Genomic DNA, 19,395 nt, shown 5'->3' with positions numbered 1-19,395 from the left:
ATTTACAGGAGGTTCTCAGATCAGTATCTGGCTAAGATAAGCCCTTGAAAAAATAAGTCATTATAGTATTTCTCATTTAGCATAGGCTCCATGAGGGCAGGAATGTCACTCTTTTTTCAGACCCTTGTACAGTGCAGGACACACAGGAATAGTAAATCAATGCTTACTTCACCACCACCTCTCTCATCCACCCACATGTCCTCTTCTCCAGGCAAAACCTCCCTGGTGTCAACTGCATCTCAGCCAACATAGACTCTGAGATATGTCCCCACTCTGTTAGTTCCTGCTCATTGATGCCTCTCTCCAAACACAGTTACCAGCCCTGAAAAAGGGCTATAGGTTGAATGAAGTGTCCCCAGTTTATGGTCCTAATAGCTGGGCTCATTTTCTACACTATAAGTGTGGATGTAGGTTGAGTTGGACTACAGGTGGGTCTTATCCAAAATGGTGTGATGTTGCTGAGAGGCAGTGACAGTGGGATCCATTACCTCTGCCTGGGTTATGAGGCACCAGCCCAGAAGCTCTGTCTGCAACCTGGAAGCAGCTAGAGTGGCCCTCAGCCCAGGGAAGTTTCAGATAGATCTGCCTGTGCCTACAAAGGGCAGAATGAGACAGGCTGGGGCATGGGACCTGGGACCCTTTGCTTCCGTGCTTGCACCTGGAGAAACATCTCCTAGAGCAAGAGAACACAAAGAAACGATAAGGGACTAAAAATAACGGCACACATGCACAGTCGGGGCAAATTATGAGTAAGATACAAAAAGACCAAAACCCAAAGGCCACTTCTGAGGTGCAGGGAACAAAAGCACTGTGCTGCGCATGATCCCTGCACACAGCACCACCAAGGAGGTGGGCGGACCCACTGATTTGCCCCAACCCTCACCCCTTTTAAGGGACTAGTTCATCCTACCACAGGGAGCAAGCAAGAGAACCTGTTACTTGTTTTCACTCCCTTGTGCTGCAGCACGAGTCTCAGTAAAGCCTTGCCTGACTTTCCCATCTGGCCTCTTATCAGTTGCTATTGATTAAGGAGTTCAAGGACCCTGATCAGTAAAACAAGAAGAAAATGAAAACTGCCATTGAAGCCACTTGGCATCACACAGGAAATCAAGTGAACAAAAGAATTATTGGCTGAATTCAACAGTCATCATGCTTCCCTACTGAGAGCAGGAAGTTGCCTAGTATACTGTAAAAGCACTGGGGTGGCCTGGGAAGTCTCAAGTTCTGCTCCATGACCTTCTGAGCCTCAGTTTCCTTATGTGGAAAATGGGGCTATTTCTTCTCTCACTCAAGGTGAAGATCAAAAAAAAAAAACAAAAACAAAAACAAAAAACAGTAAGGAACCCAAAGAACCTGGAAATTGTAAAGAGCTACATAAATTTAAGGAAAATAAAAATGTATTTTTGCATTTTCTTTTTTAGCCACAAAGAAGAGAAGTAGCAATAATGCCTTCAAACTTTTCAGGACAGTTAGTCATGTGAATGTTCCCACCATATTCCTACCTCCTGGCACAGGGCCTGACAACTGTTAATAAATATCTGATAAAGGAAAGAATTAATAGCTACCGCCAGCATTTCCACTTTCTTAATCTTTAGGACCCAAGGAACATTTTATTTAAATGAAAAAAGCATGACTTGGTGACTCTGACAGGCCTGAGTTCAAATCGAGATCCGACCACTTAGTAGCTATCGAGGGCTAATCAGCCCATGACCCTGAACCTTCAGGAAAGTGTGGACCATGGGCCCTTATCAAAACAAGTTGCTGTGTGGGAAAAGAATGAGGTAACGTAGGTAGAGGTTTTAGTTAGCACTCATTATACCTCTGATGTCCTCTCAATTCAAGAAGAGTTACATTCATATGAACTTAGAACAATAAAGTTTCTTAAGAATGCTTTATTCCAAATTCATTAGTGGAAACCTGAGGCCCAGGAGTTAGGATGACTTCCAAGGTCACAAAGCTCTCAGATGCGCTCCTTTAAGTTGCCTTCCATCTGGGCACCGGGTGCTTGGGGAGGTGTCCCAGCACACAGGGATCCCAGACAGCATGAAGAGCCCCGTCTTCCTGCGACCTCGTGATGAGCGGGCGTAGGAGAGCACTCTTAGGGGTGCTGATGACTGTGGGACTTTTGTTTAGTTTTCCTCCCTTGAGTTCCTCTGATCCGTAGATTTCTTTATAGATATTTGTAGCCGGTGAAAGAAATTTCAGATGTTTAGGACTAAGCATAAAACTAGAAAGTGTGACCCTTATCCTTGGTGGTTTGTTTTTGTTTTTGTTTTTGTTTTTTTAATGACTCCAAATTTTAATTACCATAATCTCCATCTGCTTTTTTTTTTTTTTTTAATTAGGGAGACAGTACTGGAGCACATATCTTACAACACTTCTTTAAAGATGCAAAGCACTTGGATTCTGCATAGCTCATTATATTCCTTAGGAAGGCACTAATTACATTTACCCAGGCCATGTGCTCCCGTTCCAGTTGAGAACATCTACACTGGAAAGCTTCTGCTGCAGAGCAGAGCAGATGGAGAAACGGCTGATAAAAGAAGGGTTCCTTTGGGGAAAGGTGCCTCGGTGCCAACTAACAAAATTCCTTCTTTTCCTGTCACCATAGAGAAATATGGTGACAACAGAACTTGAGACCAAACAAGGTGGCAACTTATCTAATTGTACAGGCATCTTTGGGCAGCACATACACAACTTCCTGATGCTGGGAGCTCTGTGAGGCATTTTAAGTGTTTTCTCATTTAAGTGGTTTCTCATCTCTGAAGGTTCAAGCGAGCTATTTGGGAGGCTATCGTCATTCTAATGATGCTTCCTGTTACGTGCAAAGTATTCTGCATTTCTCACCTCTAGGTCTCACAGTAGCCCCGTAATAAAGATATTATCATTCCTCCATATTATAGATTGAAAACTGAGGTTTAGAGAAATTAAATTAGTTTAAATTTAATTTGCCCAAGGTCCTACAGCTGGTAAGCAGTGGAGCCAGAATACAAACTTGGGTTTGCCTGGCTTTGAATGAAGCCTGTGTGTTCTGTCTCTTAGATCCCAGATCATATTCCTCCACTCTGTGTTCCAGAGAGAAAGGCAGGTGCAAATAGGAACAGGGAGTCTAGCTTCAAGTAAAGCATCTTATGAGCAATATCTAAGGAGCCTTCCTATTCTGAGGTTCAAAGACTCCAAGAGAATGTTTCCATCTGTGTGCTTGTGATCACAAAAGTCCTCTACAAAGCCAAGCTGCTATTAGACCTTGAAATCTTCTCTGATTCTCAGTTTGTAGTGGTCCCAGTAGCTTGTTCCTATTTTTTAGCCCCCTCTTCACCTCTCTGTACCCCATCTCCAATGAAAAGAAGAATCAAAAATGTGCGATCATCATAAACTTTCTGGGAGAGGTGACTGGGTATTCTCTGTTTTGTTAGGGGAAGGGGGGGGACGAAGCTTCCTAGCCCGGAGAGATGGAGCAATAGGTGATTCCTGCCTGGACCTGCCTGAAGTAACACTTGGTTAAGAAAAGTTAATGTATTCCTTACAAAGTCCTGTAAGAAGAGTACTACTATTAACCCCTTTTTTACAAACCTCCATTCACAAATGAGAAAGTCTCAGGTACAAAGAGGTGACATAAATTGTCTGAGCTGATCAAAGGTCAGCCCACCCAAGATGGCTGTCCTCTTGCTCTCTGTGCATCCCCTGCTCCTCCAGCTCCTGCTTCACCTTCTCACATGACTGACCTTCCTACATACCTGCCCCAGGCCCCAGCTGGTGACTGTTCTTATCAAAGGGGTGGTGAGGGGTGTGCCCCTTTGCTAGCTTCCCTGGTAACCAGCGAGCCAACCTGTTATCAATTCCCCCTATAACTGCTAACCTCCCCCCAGCCCCTGGGAGCAAAGTCTGCCACACATGGTGGGGATTCGCTCCAGGACCCTGAAGACTTGTAAACTCCCCCATCCATTAACCATTGATGGCTCTGTAGCTGACTCCAGGCTCTTCTTTCAGTCTTGAAGCTGGGCAAGTACAGGACATGTAGGCCTGCAGGGTGCAGCCCAACACCTGGTAGGGGCGGAGCTAAGATTCAAGCCCAGGCAATCTGGTTCCCAAATTCAGATCTAACTGCTGCCATATACACCTGTTAAAGCCTGTCATAAAACACCTTGCTTACTAACACAATATCTCATTCTCTACTAGAGACCATCCCAATCTGCCTGTATCCTGATCTTGGACTTTCAGCCTCCAGAACAGTAAGAAATACATGTTTATTGTTAAAGCCACCCAATCTATGATATTTTTGTTATAGCAGCCCACATGGACTAAGATATCCATCATCAAGTGTCTCAGAAAAGAGAGAGAATGTTTTGGGGAGCAGAGAAAAACAGTCAAATGATAGAGCAAAGATTGACTTCAAAAATTCATAAGATTTATGCTTTGAGGCACCCATCTTCTCCAAACACAGAATAACGATAGATACAAGAAAAAAAAGAGCTTCACTCAAAAACTATAGATACGTCTCAATAGACCAAAAAAGGAGCAGAAATACAAGGAGTGTAAGAGGGACCAATGCCAATGGAGTCTAGTCTGTGAAGGAGGAAGCAGCAGCCAAGAGTTTGGCCCCTGAAAAGATGGTCCCTGAAGAGATACTAAGACTAAAATTGTTCACGCAAGACAAGAAATCAGAACCAAAGCTTAAAGGCACACATGCTTGTGAAAGAAGGTGAACAAAACTGGTGCCAATTCATGGCCTGGGGCTAAGGCTTTCAAGGACATAATGAACTGAGAAAGGAGAGAGGACATAGACCAGCCCAAGAACTGAACCACCAGTAATTACCCCTGTGATACTCTAAAACACACTACAGAACAGGAGCATCGAATTCCATCACATGGCTTGATTCTGAGCTGAGAGTTCCAGGGTACCAACTGGAAGGAAAAAAAAAGGGGGTGGGGGGATAACCAGTGCAATCAAAGTGCCAAGTCTACTGCTGAGATAGCCAACAAGATAAATCATTGAAACAAATTTCAGATTAATTTTTAAAAGATGAAATTTTACAGAAACTTAAGATTTTAACATAAATGTTTAGAATGTTCAGAGATGAATAAAATGACTTTCATTTTTTTTTTAAAAAAAAGGACATGAAATGACATTGAAACAAGCTGAAGAAGGCTATGAAAAATAATCGATTAGAAAATGTGGAGAAAAAAATATACAGTCCATTTGGCTGCTACAATAAATTACCATAGGCAAGGTGGCTTATAAACAACAGAATTTTATTTCTCATAATTCTGGAGCCTGGGAAGTTCAAGATTGACATATCTGGTAAGAACCTATTTCCTGGTTCATAAATGGCCATCTTCTTACCATATCCTCACATGGCAGAAGGGGCAAGGGACCTCTCTGGGGTCTCTCTTATAGGGCATTAACCCCATTCATGAGGGTTCTAGCCTTATATCTTAATCATGTCCCAAAGGCCCCACCTCCAAATGTCATCACTTTGTGGATTAGGTTTCAACATATGAAATTTGGGAAACACACAAAACAGTCCATCTATATATATATATAATACTTATATATAAAGTATAGGAGAATATCTTTATGACCTCAGAATGAGGAAGGATTTCTTAATCCAGGCATCTATACAAAAAAGAAACACTGATTAATTCTGCAACCTAAATTTTTTTAATGATTATTTCTCAAGTTACCATTAAAAAAAAATTAAGGTAAACGACAGACTTGGAGAACATGATTTGCCACACATATAATCTCTTTAGAATGAATGGGTGTTTTCAGCTTAGGGGATGTAGTCACAATTTAGTACATAGGGAAAAGTCCCATTTTAATATCCCTTCCCATAATGTCCATAAATAATAATAATTCCACAAACAATATATCATGCTTTAAAATTTATGTAAGTGGTATCATATTTATTATTCTAGAGCTTGCATTTCCTCTCATTATTTTTTGATCCATTTAAATGTATACTGCTATTTTTAGTTATTTTTACCTGTCATATAATATTCCATTGTATGATTATATCACAGTTTGCCTTTTTCATTCATTCTTCTATTGATGGACTTTGAATTTTTCTTAAATCTTTTGTGACTACTAATTATGCTGTTAAAACAGAATAATGTGACTGTTCTACTTAGGAGTATGTTTCAAACCATATTATACTGTTACTGTTTATTTCTAATTTAATTATACTGAGATCAGAGAAATGGTCATTGATTATTGACTCTGAAATCTGATGAAGCTTTCTTTGTTTCTCTTATACAGTTAATTTTTTAAATGGCCCATGAATACTTGATTAAAATGTATTTCTTTATTTGTTGGGTAAGACTTCCTCTTTATCAGTTAGGTGAGAGGGTCTGGAAGTTATGGCCTTAGGGCCAGTTCTGGCCCACAGCATGTTTTGTAAAGTTTAAGTTGAATTTAGCCATGTTCTTTCATGTAGCTACTGTCTATGGCTGCTTTTAGGTGAGGGAACCCTATGTGGCCCACAAAGACCAAAATAGTTACTATAATCTGGTCCTTTATAGGAAAAGTTTGCCATTCTTGCATTAGATAAGGCTTTAATTCTGTTCTTCAAAATGTTCAACCCCTACTAATTTTATATCGGTTTAATCTGCTAGTTCCTAATAGTGGCGTGTTAAAAATCCCCCACTTACAGTAGATTTTTCCATTTCTTTTTGTAATTCTAGCAAATTTTGTTTTATACTTTTGGCCCAGATGAAAGCCTTGGAGGTCCAGAACCTTCACTCTCTCCCTCCCACTGCCCTCCAGCCACCCTCTTGCACTTGAAATTATTTTTGGACATGAGTCAGATATCAGCCCCTGCGACCTCAATCTCGATGAGACAATTGTTGTTTTCCAAATGTTTCTCTTTTATTTGAATTGAGGAAGCCATTCCGTAAATGATAGCTGTCAAAGCAAGGCAAAATAGAGCATTTCCATGTCCTGAGGACAAGCTATCAATTTCACTCTGCAAGCGCAGCCTCTCTCTAGCTCCAAAGAAAAAATCTTCTTGTCCTCTAAAAAAAAAAAAAAAAAAAAAAAAAGTCTAGCAAAACTAGTTGTAAGCACTATTGTGGGGAGAGGCCAAAGCCAAGAAATGTCAACAGTGGGTCCCACAAGGTGTCGAGCAAGCACATTTGGAGCGCGACTGCCAGGACTTATTAGACAGGAGGTCGTTTGCCAGCCAGAGAGACTGGCTGCATTCTATACACTACTTGTCTTTCTGCAGCTGCCGGAAACAAACGGGGGATTAGGAGTCCCACCACAGATGTCGCATTACTAGGGACATCAGCAATGACCCGTGTGACATGGTGAATAATGCGACCTTTTGCCCAGGACTGCTCATGGAGCAAACTATAGATCTGAATCTGAAAGAAGCAGGTTAAAGATGGAATTCTTTTTGAAGTATAGTTGATTTACAATATTAGTTTCTGGTGTACAGCAAAGTGATTCAGCTTTATATATATTGTGATCAACCCTAGAGAATGTTGCATGAGTCTAATATTTTCACTTGGTTTTGCCAAGGCTCTAAAATGGCTCTAAAAAAATTAAGTCTATTAAATTTTTTAAAAAGAGTGAGGGGTAAAAAAGGAATGAGCCCACGATAGCAGCCTCATTCTCCGCCTCTATGGGTTGTGGGAGCACGGAAGTCCACAAGCGCTGGCGGGTTGCCCACATGTGGAGGTGGGGCTGAAATCCAAGCCAATCTCCAACCTGCAGCTTCAGAAGCAGGGCTGACATCTGAGTGTCTCAGGGGCTGTGTGATCCACAGATTTACACTGCCACGGGCAATTTTGTAAACTCAGCGCCTGTGGAAAATCTGAGCAGATTACTGGTGCTTCGGCGGCTGCGGTGGGCCTGGCTGCAGGCTCCGGCCGTGCGCACGCGGAGGCGGGGCTGGGGTCTGGGCTGACGCAGCCGCTCCCTCGGCAGCTCCAGGTGCTGACTGCTGCCGGCCCAGCGCCCGACCCCAGCGGTCCTGCAGACCCAGCGGTTCTGCACCAGTGAGTCTGCGCTGATGGCTTTGTGAGCACAACACTTGAGAGACACCCGGACCAGTTGCCTGAATTCCCACGGTTGAAGCGGGGCTGAGGGTAGTGCCAAAAACAGTGTACTGTGTAAGCCTGGACAACGGGTTACGGAAGGCTTCACAGGAGTATGGACGTCTTTGATGCACATGAAGCTCTGTGCATCCTCCCTTCCCTGAAAACAGCCGCCCTTGGCCACTCCTCAGGCCTAGGGGTGCACCTGCGCTTGTACAGTCCTCCGGAGGACGGGTCTGGGAGCTGGCTGTGCAGGCTCTGAAGGCAGGTGTGGTCCATTTGGACAGGAAATTCTGGGGTCTTGGGTTTCCGAAAGTGGGACTAGAAAGCTGTTCTCCCTATGGGGAGGGGCTTGGCCAAAGGAAAGCTAGAGTGGGGTGCCCTAAATCATTGGGTCCAGGGCAGACCCTTGGTTGCTCAGGTCTACAGGTGATACTAGATTTAGATAGCCATGGTCTGTTGCTTCCGGAATCTTACAAACAATATAACGCTTTGGAATCTGCATTTCAGCCCTACAAACACTAGTGACCTTAACACACTCCTTCTGAAAGACTTTGTAGGTTGATTCGGGACACAAGAATGACAAAGATGGTTTTTAACTGCTAATGCCACCAGCTGTTTTGCTCCAGCAGTGGCCCATAAGCAGAATCTGAAAGCTGGACTTCCACATGAGTCCTGGTGGATAAAGTGGCTCTTTTTCTGGAAACAGCCGTGTTGCTTTTGCCGGCACCTAGGCCACCGATTTGCTACACTCTCATCCTCCCTGGGTGTAAGAGGCTGAAGCCGACTTCTCAGCCCCTCAGCTTTCTGGAATTCCTTTTCCTATTCACAGAATGGCTTATGAGCTACAGCTTTCCTTCAGCAAGGACCTTGTGCATCAAAAGGAGCTTCTCCATCTGCACTCAGCTCACCCCAAGTTCTAACAAATCTGGAGAAAGCTTCAGACTGCCCAGTTCTTTGCTTACAGACATTCATGTTGTCAAGGACATGGGACAAGAGGGCAAAACTCTGCCTCTTCATGAGGATTGTAGGGGCCTTAAAACATTGCTTGAAACTATTATCCCATCATTACAGAGACAGAGCATCACTGTCTTGAGAGTCTGTATTTTAAATTCTGGCACCTCGTAATCACTCCCCCCTCATGCATTCCACTGCAATTTACAAAGTGCTTTCACAGAAATTTCTTTTCTGCTGTGTCTTTTCAAGTCTAAAATCGGACATTGATTTCATTAAGTGTTCTCCCTTATTGTAAAAGTAAATGCTATAGATTATCTCTAATTACTGATTTACTGGAACCTCAGAAAATATTTTCATGGTCATCCTGTTTTAAATGCTTATTTCTGTTGTGGTTTCTTATTGAATCCATGAAGTATTTAATAATGAGGGTTTTTTTTTTAATGTTTCATATCAGTTTCTTTTTCTTTTAGGGCTTCTTGTATCCCACTCCTTCCTCCTGAGTTCAGTCTCAGTACTTCCTTCAGAAAGGGTCTGTGAAAGGTAAATTTTCTCAGCCTTTTTCTGAAATTGTCTTTACATTCCCCTCACTCTCTAATGAAAAGTTAACTAGGCATAGAATTCTAAGGTGGCTGTTACTTTCTCTCAGCACTTAGAAGATACTTATTCCACTGTCTCTTGGTCTTTATTGTTGACATTGGAAGTCTAAGAATTCTGTTTTCCCTTCTGGTTGTGTTTAAGACTTTTTGTGTTAAAGATTTCTCTTTCGCGTTTTGCATTTTCACTATGAATTACCTAGCTGTAGTATTTATTTTATTTTATTTTTTTTAATACTGCTTGACACTCACTGGGCTTCTTAAATCTGAATGATGTCTTCAATAAGTTCCAGAAAATTCTCAGTCACTATTTCCTGAATGTCACCTGTTCTCTTTTTGGAGTGCCTGTTAAACCTATTAATCTTCCCCTTCTCTCCTCTCCATTTATTAATAGTTCCACTATGTTCTTCATATTTTTATCCCTCGGTTCTCATTTCCTCTGTGTTCATAAATTATACTCAGTCAGTGGTTATAAAAATAATTTAAAGAACCTGTTTTATTTACCCATCTACTGAAGTCGTTTTTTAAAAAAAAATCATATCTTTCCTTTTAAAGGTCTAAATAATGATTTGTGTTTGTTTTTATAAGCTCTACTTAGTACTTTTCAAATCCACCTGCTCTCTTTTGCACGGTGTCTTTTTCTTAGTGTAGTGAGAGAGTGTTCCTCTGGGATGGGGTTATAACAAAAGGATTCAGCAACCAGCCTGAAGAGGCTCCCTTTGGACAAAGATGGGGCAATCTGAGCTTCAGTAAGAGCAATGCCTGCAACTGATTGGAATACAGTGTGTACACGTAAAGCCATGAGTTATGACACATTAAAAAATTTTATTAGTCACCTTTGGAAGATGCTCTTTCCCATGCACATTGTACATAAAGGTAACTGAAAAGTTGGTAAGAAGTGTCTCTTTATAAGAATTCCAGCTAATAGATGAAGAAGAAATGATATAATAAGAAATGATACAATAAGAAATCACCACTTTACAACTTCAAGTGATAAAATAGATGTAGTCAATGATCATCAACGGCTGCTAATGTCACAAAGAGAGATCAAGGCAAATGTACTTTTAGATAGAATCACATAACTCCATTGTAACCATTGCAACCCTTGCAGGAATGTTTAAGTGCCACGAAGTTTCAGGTCTTGAATGGCAGAAGATGATTTTAAGCATTTAAACATGTGGATAGACCATTATGCTTGCCTTGAACGGAGTTATCAATATAAAACCAAACAAACAAAAAGCAGTCCTTGAGACTGAATCATTTCCCTTTAACATACAGTGACACAATCAAAAAATATATATCCTATATTCTAAATGACCAGTGATTGGTCACACCAGAGATCTCAGTGTGCTTCCTTGACGTGCTTCATAGGTAAGCACCATGCCTACTGCCAACTAAAGACTGTCGCTCGTCATTCAGTTCTCAGCTGAGGGTTGAGTCATTAGCCACTGCAGCTGCTGAAAAGAGTTCAGGGCAGAGATCAAAAAGGAGGCACCCTGTCATCTGGGAAAACTGGCAGAACAGGCCTTCAAACAGTTAGAAAATGTAAATGAACCCAACTTCTTGCATCTTTCCATACTTAGAAAAAAACCAAAGTCATTAACAAAGATATCTGTGCCTCGGACTGACAGTAACCTTCTACCAGGATGTGTGCTTGATTGCACGCACCCCTTCTCCAAAATCACCTATATGCTGACCTCGCCCCTTCTTCTTCTAAAGCAGTTCCTCAGAACTATCTGAGAGGTTGTCTCCTGGGCTCTAATCCTCAGAAAGTCCCCAGATAAAACTGAAACTCACAGCTCTCATGCTGTGTGTGGTTTTTTTTTAAGTCAGCACTCCTCATTGGGTGACCACAGGCTGCCCACAGCCATTGGATGACAGCTTCCCTCTCTCATTGACTCTGCTCCCAGCTATATAAGCTCAGCCTTAAATGACCTCACACAGTTAAATAGGTTGAGAAGGATGCTTTAAAATACCCACAAACCTCCACAGTACTTCGTCCAGGCAGCAGTAGAATTATGCCGCCCAAACTTTCTATGAGCCCAAGCGTAATTTAACAATAGTAGTTTATCACCTATAGTCATGGGAGACTCTCAGAGCCACAGAGGGGAAGTAGCCAGGCCCTTCATGAAACATAAAATCAGCCACTTTAAGAGAGATATTCCTAAGAAAGTGTATTGCAAACATCCTTTTCTCATTACTGATATAATAAACCTTATTAGCTCCTTTCTCTTTATGATGTGGGGGCCCTAAGCATTTTAAACAGAAGCCCTCATTTTGAATCCTCTCCAGCATTTGTTTCTGGTACACCGGGTTCCTGGACCTTTTGTGAAAAGGAGGGGGATGGAATGGAAATTAAGCATGAGAAGTTATTACAGACCCAGCTGAACTGGAAATGAAATAAACAGTCACTATACCCTAAATAGGAAACCGCTAATTAGATTTTTGAGCTCAGCATACATGCCTCCCAAGCTGCATGTTAATACAGGAACTCACTGTATATTGATTCAATTTGCTTGAATCAAAGGATGCACTGGCTGGATGTGTCCCTGGAGGTTTAATTGCGCTGAGCATCCCACAGCAGTGGCTGTATTGAAATGTAAATAACACCGTGAGCCATCATTTATGTCTACAGTGTTTGGAAGCTGGTCATTCTAAATGATTATTTTTATTTTTTTCTCATCTTAGCTTTGGGAAAATGTCAAAAATGACTGGAACTCATTCCCAGGTCAAACACACGCATACATCTAATATTAATTAAACACAAAGCAGAGGGCCCATACCTTTCAGTCCTTGCATCAGTCCAACAATTCTTTAATTAAGAAACTTCAGCCATCAAACAGTCCTCAGTAAGAATGTGAGGTCGACAAACCCTCAGGGTGGCGCCAGGTCAGTGACAGCTCTAAGAGCATGCTCTGCTTTTGACAATTGCATTACTTCAGGAGAGAAGCAAGGAGCAGAAGAGAGCTCAACAAGGGCAGGGATAAAGGAAATAGGAAGAGGGGGAAGTCAGTGCAAAGTGGGGAACTGTTTGCTTGGTAGGAATGCAGTAGAGGACGTTGACAGCACTTGAAGACAGAAGACTAATTTTCCATCCTGAATTCAGTCCACCACCAGAGTAAACTGAGAGCCAATTGGACATACACCCAGAGCTCAGAGGACAGGGCAAATATTTATACACAGTCTGCCTCCCAAGATCTTCCGGGTTTGGAGGACAGTGGCTGCTGCCTGAGTTTGAATTTCCCCCACCCCACCTCCTCAAAACAACCAAAATTGACAATGAGAACAAAATCAACAGTGGAATAATGAGGAGGCCCTGAAAAGAGTAAAAGGCCGAGAGTAGGGAGAAGGAAGAAGGAAATAGACTCAAAATGAATAATGCCAGTCAAGCTTCTCCATCAGTGATTCTTTATTTTTTTAAGTATAGTCAGTTTAACTTGTGTCCATTTCTCATGTACAGTATAATGTTTCAGTTCTACATATACATACATATATTCCTTTTTCATATTCTGTTTCCTTATAGGTTACTACAAGATATTGAATATAGTTCCCTGTGCTATATAGAGGGAACTATTTTGTATATAGTAGTTAGTGTCTGCACTCAGTCAATCATTCTTAAACCTGGTCCCTGGATTCTCAGCATCAACATCACCTCGGAACTTGTTAGAGATGCGAATTCTCAGGCCCCACCGCAGACCTAAATCAGGAACTCTGGGGGTAGGTCCAGCAGTCTGTTTTTACAAGCCCTCCAAGTACTTCTGAGGCAAGCCAAAGAGGGAGAACCACTGCCTTAAGCTGTTTTCTCTCCAAGACTGTGCCCCTTCCATAACGCAGCCAAGGAAGCCCCAGCAACTTTCAAGTTGGCTGCTTCTGTTTCTGACAGAATATTGTGAAAATGATGCTTGAATCTGACACCCCATTCCTGAAGCTTTAGGAAAGAAATTCAAATAGAACTTCCCCAGCAGCCCTCATCCTGGGACATCGACCCTCTCCCTCAGTGTGTTTGTGAACACTGTTCTTCCTTTAAGCTTGGGGTTTCTAATTTCATTTCTCTTCCTAATTTTATTGTCTTTCCTTAGAGCAAGGGTCTGTAAAGGATCTTTCCACGGAGTAACCAGGTTAACTCCATGCAGATTTCAGGTTTGAATTAAGTAGCACATGGATGTGGCCACCAGAAAATTAAATTATCTCTCTGTCATCTCATATTCATAGCCATAGACACCATTCTTTCATAATTTATAAACATTTTCTTAAATCTCTTAAAATCTGTTTCTCAGTTATTTTTCCAGAGGATTCCTGGTCATGTGTATATAATTTTATATGCATATAAATGTAACTTTCCCTAGGATTCCTGGCTATTGTAAAGACTGTTGGTTTCCTCACCTTTAAAACTAAACAGTAATACTAAACTTTCAAGGTCACTGTGAAGACTACATATAATGAAGTGTTTGTCACCAGTATATGCTTAATAAATGGTATCTAATTTTACTGATATTTTCAGCTTAGTCTATTGTATCTAAACTGCCCAAATGGCCCAAAATAAAATTCTTCACTCTAATAAAACTATGAAGAACCTAGGAGAATAATGGGAACTTAAATTTTTAATTTTTAAGAAATTTTAAATCCTGGATAGAGCAAACACTGTAGAAGAAACTTTCTATTTCTCTTTTTCCCAACCATAACATACCAAGTAGGATGGTTCTTAAGGGCCTGAAAGTTGTCACTACGTAAGTGGGCTTGGAAGAGAAGAAATCACTATCAGAATGGCCCTCGTAGAGGAGAAAGTGCTCAGAGTGAGGGACATGAGCATCAAGAGGAAATAAGTAATTTCCATCCAACCTCTTCTCTACCAGAGAGATGGTGAAGGCTGTGTGTGGTCTGTGAGCTCAGACTTTTTGCATTGGCATCTGCCTCTATGACTTCCTAGTGTTCTTGTGCAAGTCGCTTAATATCTCTGCACCTGTTTCCTCATCTGTAAAGTGGAGGCAAAAATAACACTTGAATTGCCTGGCTTATAAGTCTAAAATGTGTTTGAGTGCTCGGTGGGAGCCAAGTACCAGTCTGCATTCTTTAGATGCACTAGTTGATTTGGTGCTCATAACAGTGCTAGGAACTATCACCAGCTTCCAGTTCAAGAAACCAAAGTACAGCGAGGTTGAGTGACACCTCCCACCTCACTTGCAGGCCCAGGATTCAAACCCAGATAGCCTGGAGCCAGAGTTTTCTCTCCGTCTATGTAGCCCCCTTGCAACAAACAGGGGCAATTATTATTGCCACCACCACTGCTTCTACAGATGATGTCATTTGCTCACTCAAACTCTACAGAACTAACAACATTGATGAAGCACCCGCTGTATTCAGTGCACAATGTCAGGCACAGCTCTGTCCCTCCCCACAGCAATTTCTAATCTATTTGTGGAGACGACATAGACAGAAGTAGTGAAACCAGAATTTGCACACTACTTATGAGATGGGCAAAGGAAGAAGGGGAGGAAGGGAGGAGAGAGACAGGAAAGAAACTTTTAGCTCCCATTTCCTATGATCTATCTCATCTTGCTCCCAAGCACTCATTCTGCTAATGTGATGGGGGAGAGAGAGTTGGAAAACTTAAAACCTAGAAGTTATGCTTCTTCTCCTTGTTTCCTTCCATCTCCTGCTGCCTCTGCTGCTGATAGGTCTGTGACTGGCCTCCCCTGGGTCTGTTCTCTCCGTGAAGTTCAGGACTGATGTGTGGCCCAAACCTGGATCTCACTGGATTCTCTGGTCCTCTGAGGCATCTGCAACTGCTTTGAGGTCCCCAGTGGGGGTGTCCTGCCCTGCCCTGTCCTCTTCTGTAGTACCTCTTCATCTCTGACTATTGTGAACAAGCTCCTTGGCCTTCTGAGCTCAAGAGCCAGCATCTTCCAAGTGCCTCAGTGCCTGAAGACCATGCAGAACTTCTGTATCCCCCAGGAAGCAGACAATAGAGACCTAAGGTTCATCTCTTAGACAATTGTTTTAGCAATTTTTACCCTACCACTTGGATACCTAGAGGTAGGGGTGTCATCCCCAAATCTGGGCTTCTCTGTGGGGTTTACAACTTGTTTGGGCCACATGTGAGGGAAGCAGGATCATGTATTTTCTGTCCTTGTCCTTCTGTCATCCTGTCCACTGGTTCACCACCATTCTCAATATTGGATTCCACAGAGAGGAAGGCAAAGTCATTGGCATCTGAGTTCTGTCTCACCTCTTCCACCCAGTACCAGAAGGTCTTCCAATGTCCTCTTCCCTCCCAGAAGGGACATTCCTTATATTAGAGCCTCCTCTTTTCTTCATTTTAGCCTTTTTCTTTTAATTTGGGGGAGTAATTAGGTTTTATTTTATTTAAATTGAGGTACTGGTGATTGAACCAGGACCTCCTGCATGCTAAGCATGCACTCTACCACTGAGCTATACCCTCCCCCCATTTTAGCCTTTTGATCTTGTCCTGTTAGAGAAAACATTACGGAAAAATACACAGAATTAATAAGAAGTGAAATTGCAACAAGAGTTATTTTTAAAATATTATCTATGTTATGCACATAAAACATTAAGCTGTCCAAGGGGATTGTGTTTAATTCAATTTTATTTATTTTATTTTATTTTTTAGAGGAGGTTCTGGGAACTGAACCCAGGACCTTGTGCATGCTAAGCATGCACACTACCGTGAGCTATACCCCCCAAGAGGGTTGTGTTAAATACTTGATAAGGCGCTTCAGGAGTTCAGAGGAGTTCAAAGGCGGAGCAATCATCAAAGCTATGATAGTCCAGGGAGGCTTCATGAAACCAGTGGGATTCAGGCTGTTTGAAAACTTGATACTCCTTGGACAAGCAGAATAAACTGGAGTTAGCATTGCAGGAAGGGAAAACTAGGCAAGCAATGTGAGGCATGTGTAAGGTCTCCTGGGTAGTTCAGATAGAGCAAAGGGTTTGTTTAGGGAAGTGGTACAAGAGAGGCCACTAACAGTCAGATTATGATGCACTTTGAATGCCAGACTAGGTCCTGTCACAAATGTTCCCTTTTTCACCCTCAGAACAACCCCATTAGGTAGGCAATTTTTGTATCCCTATTTTACAGATGAGGACCCAGGAGCTCCAAGAAATTAAGTGGTTTGTCTAAGACCAAACAGCCAGTTAGTTGCAAAATCTTCAGTCATCCAGTCTTTTTTTTTTTTTAAATATGTATTTATTGAAGTATACTCCAAAGTGTCATTAAAAATGCTCTGTAAGAGTGCAGTCCTTGGGAAGGAGTAAGGTCGCTGGGGCGTTGCTGGAGCTGGCGGGCGATCACTGCTATAAGCCCTGGATGGAAACCAGGCAGGGCCGAGAGCTCAGCCCAGGGAGGGCCTGCGGATAGGGATAAATATAAGGATTTGGGGGCGCTAACGGGCACAGGAATGGTGGATGAGGTGCTCAGAAGGGCCCAAGCTAAGATAAAACCCTCCTCGAAGGCTCTCAATTATCCTTACGATGAATAAAGACTCTCAAAGCAGTGCTCACTCCCTGCTCAACATCTCCACTTGGAAACTGATCTGGGTCTAGGTGTCTTTGAAATGTGTACATTCTAACTTTCCCTTAACCTAATTACAGTCACTTCAAAATTAGGCTAAGTGGATCTACTTTCAATCCTAATCAGCCTCTAGCCTAGAGGTGTGGATTTTTTGATTCACATTTCTACCATTTCCTTCTCAGTATCTATTTTCAGCCTCTTCTCCTCAACTTCCCTCAGAAAATGGGGCAGCGTTGTCAACGGACTCTGTGTCTTAATGGACTATTGTTTGCCTCTCTCTGTCTTCTTTTTTTAAGCCTATTTACTTACATTATATAATCCTAGTCATAAGAATAAGCCCTGGCTTCACTAAATCACGCGCCGGTGAATGTGAGACCATGAGCAAAGTGTATTAAATGTCAGTGCTTTTTAACAAACATTCGCGGTGAGATTCTGCCCCGGAGCGCCAAGTGGAGAAGGCCGTCCCAGTCATAGGTGCTTACGGCCAGGCCACCACGCGTCCTCAGAGCTCCCTCCCGCTCTGGAATTCTGTAAGGCAGGCCCGTGTTATCTGGGTCTGACAGGAGCGCTGTCTCGGTGTTTTGTTTGCCTTGTTTTCAGCACAGGACTTTAGTGCAAAATGAGCTCCCTTCTGGTCCTTGTCCCCAAGGAGAGTTTGTCTTTCCACAGCTGTGCACAGGCACATTAGTGCTTTTTCTTAAATTCTGAGCGTTTTGTTCCATTGCCACACCTTAGGTTTTTATTGTGTACCACTTCCTCCCGCACAGATGGTCCTCAGAATACATTGTTTTCTCACCCCTTTGGACCTTTACATACTGATCTCTCTGTCTGAGACACTGCTCTCCTAGGAAATATCCCCATAGAAAGCCTTCCCTAAGTGTCCCAAGAGACATGCAAATGCATCTTTGTCTGTAAGATGTGTACGTGCAACTGACCTTTAAGGCAGTCTTCATGCTGGATTAGAATCACTTGTTTGCATGGCTGTTTCAAGAGACACAGAACAGCTGCTGTATTAGTCAGGGTCTCCAGAGAAACAGAACCAATAGGTGTGTGCATAGAGAGAGAGAAAGTGATTTATTTGAACGAATTGGATCATGTGATGGTGGAGGCTTGGGGAATCTAAAATCAAATGAGGGAGGCTGCCAGGCTGGAGACTCAGGAAAGAGTTGCAGTTTGAAGCAGTCTGCTACAGAAGCAGAAAGAGCCGATATTGTAGATGAAGTCTGAAGGTTGTCTGCTGGCAAATTGCCCTTTCTCTGGGGAGGAGGTCAGTCTTTCATTCTACTCAGGCCTTCAACTATTTGGATGAGGCCTACCCACACTATGGAGGGCAATCTGCTTTACTTGAAGTCCATCAATTTAAATGTAAACTTCAGGGGGAAGGGTATAGCTCAGTGGTCGAGCACTGTGCTTACCATGCACAAGGTCCTGGGTTCAATCTCCAGTGCTTCCATTAAGAAGTAAATTTAAAAAATAAACCTAATTACCTCTGCCCACAACCCCAAAATAAAACATTTATTTTAACTTAAAAATAAGCAAATAATGTAAACCTCATCCAAAAACGCTCTCATAGAAATACCCAGAATAATTTTTGACCAGATATCTGGGCATAGTGGCCCAGGCCAGTTGACATGTAAAATTAACCATCACAGGGGCTTGGTTTCATTTGTCTTTAACATCCTTAGCACCCAGCAAAAGCTTAACATACAGGGGGTTTGTCGAATAAATGATGTCCAATGAGGAGAGAACAAACTTTCTCAGAGGCTTGAAATACTCAGTTCAGTATGACCAGAATTTTTCTTTTTTACTTATCAGTAATAATTGCAAAAAAACCCCTTAAAACAGTGTCAGTGTCCCATTTAGAGACTGATGGACAATCTGGACCTGTAGGCAAAAATGATAGGAGCAAATCCTGTGACAAGAAAAATAAACCTGTGTCCAGGAATGAGAAAGGCTATGTCATGCCCATCCCTAAAGCTGAGACCATGTGGTATTTCCATTTATGGTCCTTCTCCTCTCTTTCTCCTCCCTCCTCCACTGGGCCTCTGAGTGGGAGTGGAAATATATCCAACAAGGACTTTCCGACTAATCCCTGGACACAGCCTACACCTTTTCTCCCATCCCTGCTGCTCTTAAGCCACAAGAGTCACAGGGAGAGATTGTAATAGATGGAGTGCAAGCTTTTCTCCCAGAAATTCAGAGAGGCTACTTCCCCACTTTTCCATCCTTTGGTCTATATGTGACTCTTCAAACCTGGCATGTGGCCCCTGAAGCCAG

The sequence above is a fragment of the Camelus bactrianus genome, chromosome 10, assembly GCF_048773025.1.
Source record: "Camelus bactrianus isolate YW-2024 breed Bactrian camel chromosome 10, ASM4877302v1, whole genome shotgun sequence".
In the NCBI taxonomy this organism is placed as follows: Eukaryota; Metazoa; Chordata; class Mammalia; order Artiodactyla; family Camelidae; genus Camelus; species Camelus bactrianus.
The sequence above is the reverse complement of the archived record's forward strand: the minus strand, read 5'-3'. Positions refer to the sequence as shown.